Genomic DNA, 21246 nt, shown 5'->3' with positions numbered 1-21246 from the left:
AGCATAGAGAATTTTCCAAAAAGGAATCATACGACGAGGATGGGATTCGAACCCATGCGTGCAGAGCACAATGGATTAGCAGTCCATCGCCTTAACCACTCGGCCACCCCGTCAACAAAAGTACCTTTACCGAACCCACATTTGGAAAACAGTCGTGATGATTCTTAGGCTTCATTTTCTTTCCACATGCAACAGCGCCGTACATCAGACATTGGCTCAGCAGGTCTTGTTTTACATCCAACGTGATGACCCATGCTAATGGCATACATACTAAACATTCAGTCCTCTCTGCTTCTCATTTATGTTGGCATTTCCCTAGCATTCCCTAAATCTGTCAATTCTGCCTTCTATCTAACTTTTAAAGTAAAACAGACCACAATTCATGCAAGGCAAATGCATGGATTACATACCTATGGACAAATTATCCATGTCTTTTCCAAAAAGGATCGTCCCAAGCCGATTTCATTTAGAATTGTCACGATGCAAAATGACAGAGAACTGCATGCTGCTGCCAAGTATGTGATGGGACTCGACTTCCTTGCTGTTCTATAGTGGTAGCCACCTGAAACTACATGCTGCATAGGATCTGTTCACACTTAATTTGCCATCTCTGTGACAAATAGCAAAACTTAGAACCACTCCTCAAAATCATCCTACATTTAAAAATTCTTCTCCTGGATCATCCTTGCCATCTTTCTGGTTTTCCACAGTTTTGCTCATGGGCGCTGTGGCTTAGTTGGTTAAAGCGCCTGTCTAGTAAACTCTCAGCAGTGCCTTGTTCTCTTATTCTGCTCAATAATCAGCTTTATTTCCAAAAGGGAGATGTTCACTAGCCAATGACATTAAAGATGCTCGTCCTACATCCCTAGAATACTCCACCCGAGTGGCAAAGAGTCAGCTCTGGTTTAGTTTTAACAAGTAGATGGTTGCAACGTTTTGCAAAATGTAGGATGGCATAAGGCACGATAAATTAGAGGTGCCGATTCACTATTGCCTGACTGATACGCTACATAATGCCTGTAAATATGTTTAGAGACTTCAATAGCATCCTTCTTGAACGGTGATGGTAAATTTTCTTCCTCGGGGCATTGCTTGCGCTGAGCATAGAGAATTTTCCAAAAAGGAATCATACGCCGAGGATGGGATTCGAACCCATGCGTGCAGAGCACAATGGATTAGCAGTCCATCGCCTTAACCACTCGGCCACCCTGTCAACAAAAGTACCTTTACTGAACCCACATTTGGAAAACAGTCGTGATGATTCTTAGGCTTCATTTTCTTTCCACATGCAACAGCGCCGTACATCAGACCATCAGACATTGGCTCAGCAGGTCTTGTTTTACATCCAACGTGATGACCCATGCTAATGGCATACATACTAAACATTCAGTCCTCTCTGCTTCTCATTTATGTTGGCATTTCCCTAGCATTCCCTAAATCTGTCAATTCTGCCTTCTATCTAACTTTTAAAGTAAAACAGGCCACAATTCATGCAAGGCAAATGCATGGATTACATACCTATGGACAAATTATCCATGTCTTTTCCAAAAAGGATCGTCCCAAGCCGATTTCATTTAGAATTGTCACGATGCAAAATGACAGAGAACTGCATGCTGCTGCCAAGTATGTGATGGGACTCGACTTCCTTGCTGTTCTATAGTGGTAGCCACCTGAAACTCCATGCTGCATAGGATCTGTTCACACTTAATTTGCCATCTCTGTGACAAATAGCAAAACTTAGAACCACTCCTCAAAATCATCCTACATTTAAAAATTCTTCTCCTGGATCATCCTTGCCATCTTTCTGGTTTTCCACAGTTTTGCTCATGGGTGCTGTGGCTTAGTTGGTTAAAGCGCCTGTCTAGTAAACAGGAGATCCTGAGTTCAACTCTCAGCAGTGCCTTGTTCTCTTATTCTGCTCAATAATCAGCTTTTTTTTACAAAAGGGAGATGTTCACTAGCCAATGACATTAAAGATGCTCGTCCCACATCCCTAGAATACTCCACCCGAGTGGCAAAGAGTCAGCTCTGGTTTAGTTTTAACAAGTAGATGGTTGCAACGTTTTGCAAAATGTAGGATGGCATAAGGCACGATAAATTAGAGGTGCCGATTCACTATTGCCTGACTGATACGCTACATAATGCCTGTAAATATGTTTAGAGACTTCAATAGCATCCTTCTTGAACGGTGATGGTAAATTTTCTTCCTCGGGGCATTGCTTGCGCTGAGCATAGAGAATTTTACAAAAAAGGAATCATACGACGAGGATGGGATTCGAACCCATGCATGCAGAGCACAATGGATTAGCAGTCCATCGCCTTAACCACTCGGCCACCCCGTCAACAAAAGTACCTTTACCGAACCCACATTTGGAAAACAGTCGTGATGATTCTTAGGCTTCATTTTCTTTGCACATGCAACAGCGCCGTACATCAGACATTGGCTCAGCAGGTCTTGTTTTACATCCAACGTGATGACCCATGCTAATGGCATACATACTAAACATTCAGTCCTCTCTGCTTCTCATTTATGTTGGCATTTCCCTAGCATTCCCTAAATCTGTCAATTCTGCCTTCTATCTAACTTTTAAAGTAAAACAGGCCACAATTCATGCAAGGCAAATGCATGGATTACATACCTATGGACAAGTTATCCATGTCTTTTCCAAAAAGGATCGTCCCAAGCCGATTTCATTTAGAATTGTCACGATGCAAAATGACAGAGAACTGCATGCTGCTGCCAAGTATGTGATGGGACTCGACTTCCTTGCTGTTCTATAGTGGTAGCCACCTGAAACTACATGCTGCATAGGATCTGTTCACACTTAATTTGCCATCTCTGTGACAAATAGCAAAACTTAGAACCACTCCTCAAAATCATCCTACATTTAAAAATTCTTCTCCTGGATCATCCTTGCCATCTTTCTGGTTTTCCACAGTTTTGCTCATGGGCGCTGTGGCTTAGTTGGTTAAAGTCTAGTTCAACTCTCAGCAGTGCCTTGTTCTCTTATTCTGCTCAATAATCAGCTTTATTTCCAAAAGGGAGATGTTCACTAGCCAATGACATTAAAGATGCTCATCCTACATTCCTAGAATACTCCACCCGAGTGGCAAAGAGTCAGCTCTGGTTTAGTTTTAACAAGTAGATGGTTGCAACGTTTTGCAAAATGTAGGATGGCATAAGGCACGATAAATTAGAGGTGCCGATTCACTATTGCCTGACTGATACGCTACATAATGCCTGTAAATATGTTTAGAGACTTCAATAGCATCCTTCTTGAACGGTGATGGTAAATTTTCTTCCTCGGGGCATTGCTTGCGCTGAGCATAGAGAATTTTCCAAAAAGGAATCATACGACGAGGATGGGATTCGAACCCATGCGTGCAGAGCACAATGGATTAGCAGTCCATCGCCTTAACCACTCGGCCACCCTGTCAACAAAAGTACCTTTACTGAACCCACATTTGGAAAACAGTCGTGATGATTCTTAGGCTTCATTTTCTTTCCACATGCAACAGCGCCGTACATCAGACCATCAGACATTGGCTCAGCAGGTCTTGTTTTACATCCAACGTGATGACCCATGCTAATGGCATACATACTAAACATTCAGTCCTCTCTGCTTCTCATTTATGTTGGCATTTCCCTAGCATTCCCTAAATCTGTCAATTCTGCCTTCTATCTAACTTTTAAAGTAAAACAGGCCACAATTCATGCAAGGCAAATGCATGGATTACATACCTATGGACAAATTATCCATGTCTTTTCCAAAAAGGATCGTCCCAAGCCGATTTCATTTAGAATTGTCACGATGCAAAATGACAGAGAACTGCATGCTGCTGCCAAGTATGTGATGGGACTCGACTTCCTTGCTGTTCTATAGTGGTAGCCACCTGAAACTACATGCTGCATAGGATCTGTTCACACTTAATTTGCCATCTCTGTGACAAATAGCAAAACTTAGAACCACTCCTCAAAATCATCCTACATTTAAAAATTCTTCTCCTGGATCATCCTTGCCATCTTTCTGGTTTTCCACAGTTTTGCTCATGGGCGCTGTGGCTTAGTTGGTTAAAGCGCCTGTCTAGTAAACTCTCAGCAGTGCCTTGTTCTCTTATTCTGCTCAATAATCAGCTTTATTTCCAAAAGGGAGATGTTCACTAGCCAATGACATTAAAGATGCTCGTCCTACATCCCTAGAATACTCCACCCGAGTGGCAAAGAGTCAGCTCTGGTTTAGTTTTAACAAGTAGATGGTTGCAACGTTTTGCAAAATGTAGGATGGCATAAGGCACGATAAATTAGAGGTGCCGATTCACTATTGCCTGACTGATACGCTACATAATGCCTGTAAATATGTTTAGAGACTTCAATAGCATCCTTCTTGAACGGTGATGGTAAATTTTCTTCCTCGGGGCATTGCTTGCGCTGAGCATAGAGAATTTTCCAAAAAGGAATCATACGACGAGGATGGGATTCGAACCCATGCGTGCAGAGCACAATGGATTAGCAGTCCATCGCCTTAACCACTCGTCGACCCTGTCAACAAAAGTACCTTTACTGAACCCACATTTGGAAAACAGTCGTGATGATTGTTAGGCTTCATTTTCTTTCCACATGCAACAGCGCCGTACATCAGACATTGGCTCAGTAGGTCTTGTTTTACATCCAACGTGATGACCCATGCTAATGGCATACATACTAAACATTCAGTCCTCTCTGCTTCTCATTTATGTTGGCATTTCCCTAGCATTCCCTAAATCTGTCAATTCTGCCTTCTATCTAACTTTTAAAGTAAAACAGGCCACAATTCATGCAAGGCAAATGCATGGATTACATACCTATGGACAAATTATCCATGTCTTTTCCAAAAAGGATCGTCCCAAGCCGATTTCATTTAGAATTGTCACGATGCAAAATGACAGAGAACTGCATGCTGCTGCCAAGTATGTGATGGGACTAAACTTCCTTGCTGTTCTATAGTGGTAGCCACCTGAAACTACATGCTGCATAGGATCTGTTCACACTTAATTTGCCATCTCTGTGACAAATAGCAAAACTTAGAACCACTCCTCAAAATCATCCTACATTTAAAAATTCTTCTCCTGGATCATCCTTGCCATCTTTCTGGTTTTCCACAGTTTTGCTCATGGGCGCTGTGGCTTAGTTGGTTAAAGTCTAGTTCAACTCTCAGCAGTGCCTTGTTCTCTTATTCTGCTCAATAATCAGCTTTATTTCCAAAAGGGAGATGTTCACTAGCCAATGACATTAAAGATGCTCATCCTACATTCCTAGAATACTCCACCCGAGTGGCAAAGAGTCAGCTCTGGTTTAGTTTTAACAAGTAGATGGTTGCAACGTTTTGCAAAATGTAGGATGGCATAAGGCACGATAAATTAGAGGTGCCGATTCACTATTGCCTGACTGATACGCTACATAATGCCTGTAAATATGTTTAGAGACTTCAATAGCATCCTTCTTGAACGGTGATGGTAAATTTTCTTCCTCGGGGCATTGCTTGCGCTGAGCATAGAGAATTTTCCAAAAAGGAATCATACGACGAGGATGGGATTCGAACCCATGCGTGCAGAGCACAATGGATTAGCAGTCCATCGCCTTAACCACTCGGCCACCCTGTCAACAAAAGTACCTTTACTGAACCCACATTTGGAAAACAGTCGTGATGATTCTTAGGCTTCATTTTCTTTCCACATGCAACAGCGCCGTACATCAGACCATCAGACATTGGCTCAGCAGGTCTTGTTTTACATCCAACGTGATGACCCATGCTAATGGCATACATACTAAACATTCAGTCCTCTCTGCTTCTCATTTATGTTGGCATTTCCCTAGCATTCCCTAAATCTGTCAATTCTGCCTTCTATCTAACTTTTAAAGTAAAACAGGCCACAATTCATGCAAGGCAAATGCATGGATTACATACCTATGGACAAATTATCCATGTCTTTTCCAAAAAGGATCGTCCCAAGCCGATTTCATTTAGAATTGTCACGATGCAAAATGACAGAGAACTGCATGCTGCTGCCAAGTATGTGATGGGACTCGACTTCCTTGCTGTTCTATAGTGGTAGCCACCTGAAACTACATGCTGCATAGGATCTGTTCACACTTAATTTGCCATCTCTGTGACAAATAGCAAAACTTAGAACCACTCCTCAAAATCATCCTACATTTAAAAATTCTTCTCCTGGATCATCCTTGCCATCTTTCTGGTTTTCCACAGTTTTGCTCATGGGCGCTGTGGCTTAGTTGGTTAAAGCGCCTGTCTAGTAAACTCTCAGCAGTGCCTTGTTCTCTTATTCTGCTCAATAATCAGCTTTATTTCCAAAAGGGAGATGTTCACTAGCCAATGACATTAAAGATGCTCGTCCTACATCCCTAGAATACTCCACCCGAGTGGCAAAGAGTCAGCTCTGGTTTAGTTTTAACAAGTAGATGGTTGCAACGTTTTGCAAAATGTAGGATGGCATAAGGCACGATAAATTAGAGGTGCCGATTCACTATTGCCTGACTGATACGCTACATAATGCCTGTAAATATGTTTAGAGACTTCAATAGCATCCTTCTTGAACGGTGATGGTAAATTTTCTTCCTCGGGGCATTGCTTGCGCTGAGCATAGAGAATTTTCCAAAAAGGAATCATACGACGAGGATGGGATTCGAACCCATGCGTGCAGAGCACAATGGATTAGCAGTCCATCGCCTTAACCACTCGTCGACCCTGTCAACAAAAGTACCTTTACTGAACCCACATTTGGAAAACAGTCGTGATGATTCTTAGGCTTCATTTTCTTTCCACATGCAACAGCGCCGTACATCAGACATTGGCTCAGCAGGTCTTGTTTTACATCCAACGTGATGACCCATGCTAATGGCATACATACTAAACATTCAGTCCTCTCTGCTTCTCATTTATGTTGGCATTTCCCTAGCATTCCCTAAATCTGTCAATTCTGCCTTCTATCTAACTTTTAAAGTAAAACAGGCCACAATTCATGCAAGGCAAATGCATGGATTACATACCTATGGACAAATTATCCATGTCTTTTCCAAAAAGGATCGTCCCAAGCCGATTTCATTTAGAATTGTCACGATGCAAAATGACAGAGAACTGCATGCTGCTGCCAAGTATGTGATGGGACTAAACTTCCTTGCTGTTCTATAGTGGTAGCCACCTGAAACTACATGCTGCATAGGATCTGTTCACACTTAATTTGCCATCTCTGTGACAAATAGCAAAACTTAGAACCACTCCTCAAAATCATCCTACATTTAAAAATTCTTCTCCTGGATCATCCTTGCCATCTTTCTGGTTTTCCACAGTTTTGCTCATGGGCGCTGTGGCTTAGTTGGTTAAAGTCTAGTTCAACTCTCAGCAGTGCCTTGTTCTCTTATTCTGCTCAATAATCAGCTTTATTTCCAAAAGGGAGATGTTCACTAGCCAATGACATTAAAGATGCTCATCCTACATCCCTAGAATACTCCACCCGAGTGGCAAAGAGTCAGCTCTGGTTTAGTTTTAACAAGTAGATGGTTGCAACGTTTTGCAAAATGTAGGATGGCATAAGGCACGATAAATTAGAGGTGCCGATTCACTATTGCCTGACTGATACGCTACATAATGCCTGTAAATATGTTTAGAGACTTCAATAGCATCCTTCTTGAACGGCGATGGTAAATTTTCTTCCTCGGGGCATTGCTTGCGCTGAGCATAGAGAATTTTCCAAAAAGGAATCATACGACGAGGATGGGATTCGAACCCATGCGTGCAGAGCACAATGGATTAGCAGTCCATCGCCTTAACCACTCGGCCACCCCATCAACAAAAGTACCTTTACCGAACCCACATTTGGAAAACAGTCGTGATGATTCTTAGGCTTCATTTTCTTTCCACATGCAACAGCGCCGTACATCAGACATTGGCTCAGCAGGTCTTGTTTTACATCCAACGTGATGACCCATGCTAATAGCATAAATACTAAACATTCAGTCCTCTCTGCTTCTCATTTATGTTGGCATTTCCCTAGCATTCCCTAAATCTGTCAATTCTGCCTTCTATCTAACTTTTAAAGTAAAACAGGCCACAATTCATGCAAGGCAAATGCATGGATTACATACCTATGGACAAGTTATCCATGTCTTTTCCAAAAAAGATCGTCCCAAGCCGATTTCATTTAGAATTGTCACGATGCAAAATGACAGAGAACTGCATGCTGCTGCCAAGTATGTGATGGGACTCGACTTCCTTGCTGTTCTATAGTGGTAGCCACCTGAAACTCCATGCTGCATAGGATCTGTTCACACTTAATTTGCCATCTCTGTGACAAATAGCAAAACTTAGAACCACTCCTCAAAATCATCCTACATTTAAAAATTCTTCTCCTGGATCATCCTTGCCATCTTTCTGGTTTTCCACAGTTTTGCTCATGGGCGCTGTGGCTTAGTTGGTTAAAGCGCCTGTCTAGTAAACTCTCAGCAGTGCCTTGTTCTCTTATTCTGCTCAATAATCAGCCTTATTTCCAAAAGGGAGATGTTCACTAGCCAATGACATTAAAGATGCTCATCCTACATCCCTAGAATACTCCACCCGAGTGGCAAAGAGTCAGCTCTGGTTTAGTTTTAACAAGTAGATGGTTGCAACGTTTTGCAAAATGTAGGATGGCATAAGGCACGATAAATTAGAGGTGCCGATTCACTATTGCCTGACTGATACGCTACATAATGCCTGTAAATATGTTTAGAGACTTCAATAGCATCCTTCTTGAACGGCGATGGTAAACTTTCTTCCTCGGGGCATTGCTTGCGCTGAGCATAGAGAATTTTCCAAAAAGGAATCATACGACGAGGATGGGATTCGAACCCAAGCGTGCAGAGCACAATGGATTAGCAGTCCATTGCCTTAACCACTCGGCCACCCCATCAACAAAAGTACCTTTACCGAACCCACATTTGGAAAACAGTCGTGATGATTCTTAGGCTTCATTTTCTTTCCACATGCAACAGCGCCGTACATCAGACATTGGCTCAGCAGGTCTTGTTTTACATCCAACGTGATGACCCATGCTAATGGCATACATACTAAACATTCAGTCCTCTCTGCTTCTCATTTATGTTGGCATTTCCCTAGCATTCCCTAAATCTGTCAATTCTGCCTTCTATCTAACTTTTAAAGTAAAACAGGCCACAATTCATGCAAGGCAAATGCATGGATTACATACCTATGGACAAATTATCCATGTCTTTTCCAAAAAGGATCGTCCCAAGCCGATTTCATTTAGAATTGTCACGATGCAAAATGACAGAGAACTGCATGCTGCTGCCAAGTATGTGATGGGACTCGACTTCCTTGCTGTTCTATAGTGGTAGCCACCTGAAACTACATGCTGCATAGGATCTGTTCACACTTAATTTGCCATCTCTGTGACAAATAGCAAAACTTAGAACCACTCCTCAAAATCATCCTACATTTAAAAATTCTTCTCCTGGATCATCCTTGCCATCTTTCTGGTTTTCCACAGTTTTGCTCATGGGCGCTGTGGCTTAGTTGGTTAAAGTCTAGTTCAACTCTCAGCAGTGCCTTGTTCTCTTATTCTGCTCAATAATCAGCTTTATTTCCAAAAGGGAGATGTTCACTAGCCAATGACATTAAAGATGCTCATCCTACATCCCTAGAATACTCCACCCGAGTGGCAAAGAGTCAGCTCTGGTTTAGTTTTAACAAGTAGATGGTTGCAACGTTTTGCAAAATGTAGGATGGCATAAGGCACGATAAATTAGAGGTGCCGATTCACTATTGCCTGACTGATACGCTACATAATGCCTGTAAATATGTTTAGAGACTTCAATAGCATCCTTCTTGAACGGCGATGGTAAACTTTCTTCCTCGGGGCATTGCTTGCGCTGAGCATAGAGAATTTTCCAAAAAGGAATCATACGACGAGGATGGGATTCGAACCCAAGCGTGCAGAGCACAATGGATTAGCAGTCCATCGCCTTAACCACTCGGCCACCCCATCAACAAAAGTACATTTACCGAACCCACATTTGGAAAACAGTCGTGATGATTCTTAGGCTTCATTTTCTTTCCACATGCAACAGCGCCGTACATCAGACATTGGCTCAGCAGGTCTTGTTTTACATCCAACGTGATGACCCATGCTAATGGCATACATACTAAACATTCAGTCCTCTCTGCTTCTCATTTATGTTGGCATTTCCCTAGCATTCCCTACATCTGTCAATTCTGCCTTCTATCTAACTTTTAAAGTAAAACAGGCCACAATTCATGCAAGGCAAATGCATGGATTACATACCTATGGAGAAATTATCCATGTCTTTTCCAAAAAGGATCGTCCCAAGCCGATTTCATTTAGAATTGTCACGATGCAAAATGACAGAGAACTGCATGCTGCTGCCAAGTATGTGATGGGGCTCGACTTCCTTGCTGTTCTATAGTGGTAGCCACCTGAAACTACATGCTGTATAGGATCTGTTCACACTTAATTTGCCATCTCTGTGACAAATAGCAAAACTTAGAACCACTCCTCAAAATCATCCTACATTTAAAAATTCTTCTCCTGGATCATCCTTGCCATCTTTCTGGTTTTCCACAGTTTTGCTCATGGGCGCTGTGGCTTAGTTGGTTAAAGCGCCTGTCTAGTAAACTCTCAGCAGTGCCTTGTTCTCTTATTCTGCTCAATAATCAGCTTTATTTCCAAAAGGGAGATGTTCACTAGCCAATGACATTAAAGATGCTCATCCTACATCCCTAGAATACTCCACCCGAGTGGCAAAGAGTCAGCTCTGGTTTAGTTTTAACAAGTAGATGGTTGCAACGTTTTGCAAAATGTAGGATGGCATAAGGCACGATAAATTAGAGGTGCCGATTCACTATTGCCTGACTGATACGCTACATAATGCCTGTAAATATGTTTAGAGACTTCAATAGCATCCTTCTTGAACGGCGATGGTAAACTTTCTTCCTCGGGGCATTGCTTGCGCTGAGCATAGAGAATTTTCCAAAAAGGAATCATACGACGAGGATGGGATTCGAACCCAAGCGTGCAGAGCACAATGGATTAGCAGTCCATCGCCTTAACCACTCGGCCACCCCATCAACAAAAGTACATTTACCGAACCCACATTTGGAAAACAGTCGTGATGATTCTTAGGCTTCATTTTCTTTCCACATGCAACAGCGCCGTACATCAGACATTGGCTCAGCAGGTCTTGTTTTACATCCAACGTGATGACCCATGCTAATGGCATACATACTAAACATTCAGTCCTCTCTGCTTCTCATTTATGTTGGCATTTCCCTAGCATTCCCTACATCTGTCAATTCTGCCTTCTATCTAACTTTTAAAGTAAAACAGGCCACAATTCATGCAAGGCAAATGCATGGATTACATACCTATGGAGAAATTATCCATGTCTTTTCCAAAAAGGATCGTCCCAAGCCGATTTCATTTAGAATTGTCACGATGCAAAATGACAGAGAACTGCATGCTGCTGCCAAGTATGTGATGGGACTCGACTTCCTTGCTGTTCTATAGTGGTAGCCACCTGAAACTACATGCTGTATAGGATCTGTTCACACTTAATTTGCCATCTCTGTGACAAATAGCAAAACTTAGAACCACTCCTCAAAATCATCCTACATTTAAAAATTCTTCTCCTGGATCATCCTTGCCATCTTTCTGGTTTTCCACAGTTTTGCTCATGGGCGCTGTGGCTTAGTTGGTTAAAGCGCCTGTCTAGTAAACTCTCAGCAGTGCCTTGTTCTCTTATTCTGCTCAATAATCAGCTTTATTTCCAAAAGGGAGATGTTCACTAGCCAATGACATTAAAGATGCTCATCCTACATCCCTAGAATACTCCACCCGAGTGGCAAAGAGTCAGCTCTGGTTTAGTTTTAACAAGTAGATGGTTGCAACGTTTTGCAAAATGTAGGATGGCATAAGGCACGATAAATTAGAGGTGCCGATTCACTATTGCCTGACTGATACGCTACATAATGCCTGTAAATATGTTTAGAGACTTCAATAGCATCCTTCTTGAACGGCGATGGTAAATTTTCTTCCTCGGGGCATTGCTTGCGCTGAGCATAGAGAATTTTCCAAAAAGGAATCATACGACGAGGATGGGATTCGAACCCATGCGTGCAGAGCACAATGGATTAGCAGTCCATCGCCTTAACCACTCGGCCACCCCATCAACAAAAGTACCTTTACCGAACCCACATTTGGAAAACAGTCGTGATGATTCTTAGGCTTCATTTTCTTTCCACATGCAACAGCGCCGTACATCAGACATTGGCTCAGCAGGTCTTGTTTTACATCCAACGTGATGACCCATGCTAATAGCATAAATACTAAACATTCAGTCCTCTCTGCTTCTCATTTATGTTGGCATTTCCCTAGCATTCCCTAAATCTGTCAATTCTGCCTTCTATCTAACTTTTAAAGTAAAACAGGCCACAATTCATGCAAGGCAAATGCATGGATTACATACCTATGGACAAATTATCCATGTCTTTTCCAAAAAGGATCGTCCCAAGCCGATTTCATTTAGAATTGTCACGATGCAAAATGACAGAGAACTGCATGCTGCTGCCAAGTATGTGATGGGACTCGACTTCCTTGCTGTTCTATAGTGGTAGCCACCTGAAACTACATGCTGCATAGGATCTGTTCACACTTAATTTGCCATCTCTGTGACAAATAGCAAAACTTAGAACCACTCCTCAAAATCATCCTACATTTAAAAATTCTTCTCCTGGATCATCCTTGCCATCTTTCTGGTTTTCCACAGTTTTGCTCATGGGCGCTGTGGCTTAGTTGGTTAAAGCGCCTGTCTAGTAAACTCTCAGCAGTGCCTTGTTCTCTTATTCTGCTCAATAATCAGCTTTATTTCCAAAAGGGAGATGTTCACTAGCCAATGACATTAAAGATGCTCATCCTACATCCCTAGAATACTTCACCCGAGTGGCAAAGAGTCAGCTCTGGTTTAGTTTTAACAAGTAGATGGTTGCAACGTTTTGCAAAATGTAGGATGGCATAAGGCACGATAAATTAGAGGTGCCGATTCACTATTGCCTGACTGATACGCTACATAATGCCTGTAAATATGTTTAGAGACTTCAATAGCATCCTTCTTGAACGGCGATGGTAAACTTTCTTCCTCGGGGCATTGCTTGCGCTGAGCATAGAGAATTTTCCAAAAAGGAATCATACGACGAGGATGGGATTCGAACCCAAGCGTGCAGAGCACAATGGATTAGCAGTCCATCGCCTTAACCACTCGGCCACCCCATCAACAAAAGTACCTTTACCGAACCCACATTTGGAAAACAGTCGTGATGATTCTTAGGCTTCATTTTCTTTCCACATGCAACAGCGCCGTACATCAGACATTGGCTCAGCAGGTCTTGTTTTACATCCAACGTGATGACCCATGCTAATGGCATACATACTAAACATTCAGTCCTCTCTGCTTCTCATTTATGTTGGCATTTCCCTAGCATTCCCTACATCTGTCAATTCTGCCTTCTATCTAACTTTTAAAGTAAAACAGGCCACAATTCATGCAAGGCAAATGCATGGATTACATACCTATGGAGAAATTATCCATGTCTTTTCCAAAAAGGATCGTCCCAAGCCGATTTCATTTAGAATTGTCACGATGCAAAATGACAGAGAACTGCATGCTGCTGCCAAGTATGTGATGGGGCTCGACTTCCTTGCTGTTCTATAGTGGTAGCCACCTGAAACTACATGCTGTATAGGATCTGTTCACACTTAATTTGCCATCTCTGTGACAAATAGCAAAACTTAGAACCACTCCTCAAAATCATCCTACATTTAAAAATTCTTCTCCTGGATCATCCTTGCCATCTTTCTGGTTTTCCACAGTTTTGCTCATGGGCGCTGTGGCTTAGTTGGTTAAAGCGCCTGTCTAGTAAACTCTCAGCAGTGCCTTGTTCTCTTATTCTGCTCAATAATCAGCTTTATTTCCAAAAGGGAGATGTTCACTAGCCAATGACATTAAAGATGCTCGTCCCACATCCCTAGAATACTCCACCCGAGTGGCAAAGAGTCAGCTCTGGTTTAGTTTTAACAAGTAGATGGTTGCAACGTTTTGCAAAATGTAGGATGGCATAAGGCACGATAAATTAGAGGTGCCGATTCACTATTGCCTGACTGATACGCTACATAATGCCTGTAAATATGTTTAGAGACTTCAATAGCATCTTTCTTGAACGGTGATGGTAAATTTTCTTCCTCGGGGCATTGCTTGCGCTGAGCATAGAGAATTTTCCAAAAAGGAATCATACGACGAGGATGGGATTCAAACCCATGCATGCAGAGCACAATGGATTAGCAGTCCATCGCCTTAACCACTCGGCCACCCCGTCAACAAAAGTACCTTTACTGAACCCACATTTGTAAAACAGTCGTGATGATTCTTAGGCTTCATTTTCTTTCCACATGCAACAGCGCCGTACATCAGACATTGGCTCAGCAGGTCTTGTTTTACATCCAACGTGATGACCCATGCTAATGGCATACATACTAAACATTCAGTCCTCTCTGCTTCTCATTTATGTTGGCATTTCCCTAGCATTCCCTAAATCTGTCAATTCTGCCTTCTATCTAACTTTTAAAGTAAAACAGGCCACAATTCATGCAAGGCAAATGCATGGATTACATACCTATGGACAAATTATCCATGTCTTTTCCAAAAAGGATCGTCCCAAGCCGATTTCATTTAGAATTGTCACAATGCAAAATGACAGAGAACTGCATGCTGCTGCCAAGTATGTGATGGGACTCGACTTCCTTGCTGTTCTATAGTGGTAGCCACCTGAAACTACATGCTGCATAGGATCTGTTCACACTTAATTTGCCATCTCTGTGACAAATAGCAAAACTTAGAACCACTCCTCAAAATCATCCTACATTTAAAAATTCTTCTCCTGGATCATCCTTGCCATCTTTCTGGTTTTCCACAGTTTTGCTCATGGGCGCTGTGGCTTAGTTGGTTAAAGTCTAGTTCAACTCTCAGCAGTGCCTTGTTCTCTTATTCTGCTCAATAATCAGCTTTATTTCCAAAAGGGAGATGTTCACTAGCCAATGACATTAAAGATGCTCATCCTACATCCCTAGAATACTCCACCCGAGTGGCAAAGAGTCAGCTCTGGTTTAGTTTTAACAAGTAGATGGTTGCAACGTTTTGCAAAATGTAGGATGGCATAAGGCACGATAAATTAGAGGTGCCGATTCACTATTGCCTGACTGATACGCTACATAATGCCTGTAAATATGTTTAGAGACTTCAATAGCATCCTTCTTGAACGGCGATGGTAAATTTTCTTCCTCGGGGCATTGCTTGCGCTGAGCATAGAGAATTTTCCAAAAAGGAATCATACGACGAGGATGGGATTCGAACCCATGCGTGCAGAGCACAATTGATTAGCAGTCCATCGCCTTAACCACTCGGCCACCCCGTCAACAAAAGTACCTTTACCGAACCCACATTTGGAAAACAGTCGTGATGATTCTTAGGCTTCATTTTCTTTCCACATGCAACAGCGCCGTACATCAGACATTGGCTCAGCAGGTCTTGTTTTACATCCAACGTGATGACCCATGCTAATGGCATAAATACTAAACATTCAGTCCTCTCTGCTTCTCATTTATGTTGGCATTTCCCTAGCATTCCCTAAATCTGCCAATTCTGCCTTCTATCTAACTTTTAAAGTAAAACAGGCCACAATTCATGCAAGGCAAATGCATGGATTACATACCTATGGACAAATTATCCATGTCTTTTCCAAAAAGGATCGTCCCAAGCCGATTTCATTTAGAATTGTCACGATGCAAAATGACAGAGAACTGCATGCTGCTGCCAAGTATGTGATGGGACTCGACTTCCTTGCTGTTCTATAGTGGTAGCCACCTGAAACTACATGCTGCATAGGATCTGTTCACACTTAATTTGCCATCTCTGTGACAAATAGCAAAACTTAGAACCACTCCTCAAAATCATCCTACATTTAAAAATTCTTCTCCTGGATCATCCTTGCCATCTTTCTGGTTTTCCACAGTTTTGCTCATGGGCGCTGTGGCTTAGTTGGTTAAAGCGCCTGTCTAGTAAACTCTCAGCAGTGCCTTGTTCTCTTATTCTGCTCAATAATCAGCTTTATTTCCAAAAGGGAGATGTTCACTAGCCAATGACATTAAAGATGCTCGTCCCACATCCCTAGAATACTCCACCCGAGTGGCAAAGAGTCAGCTCTGGTTTAGTTTTAACAAGTAGATGGTTGCAACGTTTTGCAAAATGTAGGATGGCATAAGGCACGATAAATTAGTGGTGCCGATTCACTATTGCCTGACTGATACGCTACATAATGCCTGTAAATATGTTTAGAGACTTCAATAGCATCCTTCTTGAACGGTGATGGTAAATTTTCTTCCTCGGGGCATTGCTTGCGCTGAGCATAGAGAATTTTCCAAAAAGGAATCATACGACGAGGATGGGATTCGAACCCATGCGTGCAGAGCACAATGGATTAGCAGTCCATCGCCTTAACCACTCGGCCACCCTGTCAACAAAAGTACCTTTACTGAACCCACATTTGGAAAACAGTCGTGATGATTCTTAGGCTTCATTTTCTTTCCACATGCAACAGCGCCGTACATCAGACATTGGCTCAGCAGGTCTTGTTTTACATCCAACGTGATGACCCATGCTAATGGCATACATACTAAACATTCAGTCCTCTCTGCTTCTCATTTATGTTGGCATTTCCCTAGCATTCCCTAAATCTGTCAATTCTGCCTTCTATCTAACTTTTAAAGTAAAACAGGCCACAATTCATGCAAGGCAAATGCATGGATTACATACCTATGGACAAATTATCCATGTCTTTTCCAAAAAGGATCGTCCCAAGCCGATTTCATTTAGAATTGTCACGATGCAAAATGACAGAGAACTGCATGCTGCTGCCAAGTATGTGATGGGACTCGACTTCCTTGCTGTTCTATAGTGGTAGCCACCTGAAACTACATGCTGCATAGGATCTGTTCACACTTAATTTGCCATCTCTGTGACAAATAGCAAAACTTAGAACCACTCCTCAAAATCATCCTACATTTAAAAATTCTTCTCCTGGATCATCCTTGCCATCTTTCTGGTTTTCCACAGTTTTGCTCATGGGCGCTGTGGCTTAGTTGGTTAAAGTCTAGTTCAACTCTCAGCAGTGCCTTGTTCTCTTATTCTGCTCAATAATCAGCTTTATTTCCAAAAGGGAGATGTTCACTAGCCAATGACATTAAAGATGCTCATCCTACATCCCTAGAATACTCCACCCGAGTGGCAAAGAGTCAGCTCTGGTTTAGTTTTAACAAGTAGATGGTTGCAACGTTTTGCAAAATGTAGGATGGCATAAGGCACGATAAATTAGAGGTGCCGATTCACTATTGCCTGACTGATACGCTACATAATGCCTGTAAATATGTTTAGAGACTTCAATAGCATCCTTCTTGAACGGCGATGGTAAATTTTCTTCCTCGGGGCATTGCTTGCGCTGAGCATAGAGAATTTTCCAAAAAGGAATCATACGACGAGGATGGGATTCGAACCCATGCGTGCAGAGCACAATTGATTAGCAGTCCATCGCCTTAACCACTCGGCCACCCCGTCAACAAAAGTACCTTTACCGAACCCACATTTGGAAAACAGTCGTGATGATTCTAAGGCTTCATTTTCTTTCCACATGCAACAGCGCCGTACATCAGACATTGGCTCAGCAGGTCTTGTTTTACATCCAACGTGATGACCCATGCTAATGGCATAAATACTAAACATTCAGTCCTCTCTGCTTCTCATTTATGTTGGCATTTCCCTAGCATTCCCTAAATCTGTCAATTCTGCCTTCTATCTAACTTTTAAAGTAAAACAGGCCACAATTCATGCAAGGCAAATGCATGGATTACATACCTATGGACAAATTATCCATGTCTTTTCCAAAAAGGATCGTCCCAAGCCGATTTCATTTAGAATTGTCACGATGCAAAATGACAGAGAACTGCATGCTGCTGCCAAGTATGTGATGGGACTCGACTTCCTTGCTGTTCTATAGTGGTAGCCACCTGAAACTACATGCTGCATAGGATCTGTTCACACTTAATTTGCCATCTCTGTGACAAATAGCAAAACTTAGAACCACTCCTCAAAATCATCCTACATTTAAAAATTCTTCTCCTGGATCATCCTTGCCATCTTTCTGGTTTTCCACAGTTTTGCTCATGGGCGCTGTGGCTTAGTTGGTTAAAGCGCCTGTCTAGTAAACTCTCAGCAGTGCCTTGTTCTCTTACTCTGCTCAATAATCAGCTTTATTTACAAAAGGGAGATGTTCACTAGCCAATGACATTAAAGATGCTCGTCCCACATCCCTAGAATACTCCACCCGAGTGGCAAAGAGTCAGCTCTGGTTTAGTTTTAACAAGTAGATGGTTGCAACGTTTTGCAAAATGTAGGATGGCATAAGGCACGATAAATTAGAGGTGCCGATTCACTATTGCCTGACTGATACGCTACATAATGCCTGTAAATATGTTTAGAGACTTCAATAGCATCCTTCTTGAACGGTGATGGTAAATTTTCTTCCTCGGGGCACTGCTTGCGCTGAGCATAGAGAATTTTCCAAAAAGGAATCATACGACGAGGATGGGATTCGAACCCATGCGTGCAGAGCACAATGGATTAGCAGTCCATCGCCTTAACCACTCGGCCACCCTGTCAACAAAAGTACCTTTACTGAACCCACATTTGGAAAACAGTCGTGATGATTCTTAGGCTTCATTTTCTTTCCACATGCAACAGCGCCGTACATCAGACATTGGCTCAGCAGGTCTTGTTTTACATCCAACGTGATGACCCATGCTAATGGCATACATACTAAACATTCAGTCCTCTCTGCTTCTCATTTATGTTGGCATTTCCCTAGCATTCCCTAAATCTGTCAATTCTGCCTTCTATCTAACTTTTAAAGTAAAACAGGCCACAATTCATGCAAGGCAAATGCATGGATTACATACCTATGGACAAATTATCCATGTCTTTTCCAAAAAGGATCGTCCCAAGCCGATTTCATTTAGAATTGTCACGATGCAAAATGACAGAGAACTGCATGCTGCTGCCAAGTATGTGATGGGACTCGACTTCCTTGCTGTTCTATAGTGGTAGCCACCTGAAACTACATGCTGCATAGGATCTGTTCACACTTAATTTGCCATCTCTGTGACAAATAGCAAAACTTAGAACCACTCCTCAAAATCATCCTACATTTAAAAATTCTTCTCCTGGATCATCCTTGCCATCTTTCTGGTTTTCCACAGTTTTGCTCATGGGCGCTGTGGCTTAGTTGGTTAAAGCGCCTGTCTAGTAAACAGGAGATCCTGAGTTCAACTCTCAGCAGTGCCTTGTTCTCTTATTCTGCTCAATAATCAGCTTTTTTTTTTACAAAAGGGAGATGTTCACTAGCCAATGACATTAAAGATGCTCGTCCCACATCCCTAGAATACTCCACCCGAGTGGCAAAGAGTCAGCTCTGGTTTAGTTTTAACAAGTAGATGGTTGCAACGTTTTGCAAAATGTAGGATGGCATAAGGCACGATAAATTAGAGGTGCCGATTCACTATTGCCTGACTGATACGCTACATAATGCCTGTAAATATGTTTAGAGACTTCAATAGCATCCTTCTTGAACGGCGATGGTAAATTTTCTTCTTCGGGGCATTGCTTGCGCTGAGCATAGAGAATTTTCCAAAAAGGAATCATACGACGAGGATGGGATTCGAACCCAAGCGTGCAGAGCACAATGGATTAGCAGTCCATCGCCTTAACCACTCGGCCACCCCATCAACAAAAGTACCTTTACCGAACCCACATTTGGAAAACAGTCGTGATGATTCTTAGGCTTCATTTTCTTTCCACATGCAACAGCGCCGTACATCAGACATTGGCTCAGCAGGTCTTGTTTTACATCCAACGTGATGACCCATGCTAATGGCATACATACTAAACATTCAGTCCTCTCTGCTTCTCATTTATGTTGGCATTTCCCTAGCATTCCCTACATCTGTCAATTCTGCCTTCTATCTAACTTTTAAAGTAAAACAGGCCACAATTCATGCAAGGCAAATGCATGGATTACATATCTATGGAGAAATTATCCATGTCTTTTCCAAAAAGGATCGTCCCAAGCCGATTTCATTTAGAATTGTCACGATGCAAAATGACAGAGAACTGCATGCTGCTGCCAAGTATGTGATGGGACTCGACTTCCTTGCTGTTCTATAGTGGTAGCCACCTGAAACTACATGCTGTATAGGATCTGTTCACACTTAATTTGCCATCTCTGTGACAAATAGCAAAACTTAGAACCACTCCTCAAAATCATCCTACATTTAAAAATTCTTCTCCTGGATCATCCTTGCCATCTTTCTGGTTTTCCACAGTTTTGCTCATGGGCGCTGTGGCTTAGTTGGTTAAAGCGCCTGTCTAGTAAACTCTCAGCAGTGCCTTGTTCTCTTATTCTGCTCAATAATCAGCTTTATTTCCAAAAGGGAGATGTTCACTAGCCAATGACATTAAAGATGCTCGTCCCACATCCCTAGAATACTCCACCCGAGTGGCAAAGAGTCAGCTCTGGTTTAGTTTTAACAAGTAGATGGTTGCAACGTTTTGCAAAATGTAGGATGGCATAAGGCACGATAAATTAGTGGTGCCGATTCACTATTGCCTGACTGATACGCTACATAATGCCTGTAAATATGTTTAGAGACTTCAATAGCATCCTTCTTGAACGGTGATGGTAAATTTTCTTCCTCGGGGCATTGCTTGCGCTGAGCATAGAGAATTTTCCAAAAAGGAATCATACGACGAGGATGGGATTCGAACCCATGCGTGCAGAGCACAATGGATTAGCAGTCCATCGCCTTAACCACTCGGCCACCCTGTCAACAAAAGTACCTTTACTGAACCCACATTTGGAAAACAGTCGTGATGATTCTTAGGCTTCATTTTCTTTCCACATGCAACAGCGCCGTACATCAGACATTGGCTCAGCAGGTCTTGTTTTACATCCAACGTGATGACCCATGCTAATAGCATAAATACTAAACATTCAGTCCTCTCTGCAAGGCAAATGCATGGAT

At 42.3% G+C, this 21246-nt stretch overlaps 1 non-coding gene across 1 annotated transcript; it reads right to left on the bottom strand.

Annotated features, from left to right (window-relative positions):
• Positions 1 to 31: 31 nt before the first annotated feature.
• Positions 32 to 113, bottom strand: TRNAS-GCU (transfer RNA serine (anticodon GCU)). Its single transcript has one exon. It is a non-coding gene; the product is annotated as a tRNA-Ser (tRNA).
• Between the last annotated feature and the right edge of the window lie 21133 nt (positions 114 to 21246).

The sequence above is a fragment of the Eleutherodactylus coqui genome, chromosome 11, assembly GCF_035609145.1.
Source record: "Eleutherodactylus coqui strain aEleCoq1 chromosome 11, aEleCoq1.hap1, whole genome shotgun sequence".
NCBI lineage: Eukaryota > Metazoa > Chordata > Amphibia > Anura > Eleutherodactylidae > Eleutherodactylus > Eleutherodactylus coqui.
The sequence above is the reverse complement of the archived record's forward strand: the minus strand, read 5'-3'. Positions and strand labels throughout refer to the sequence as shown.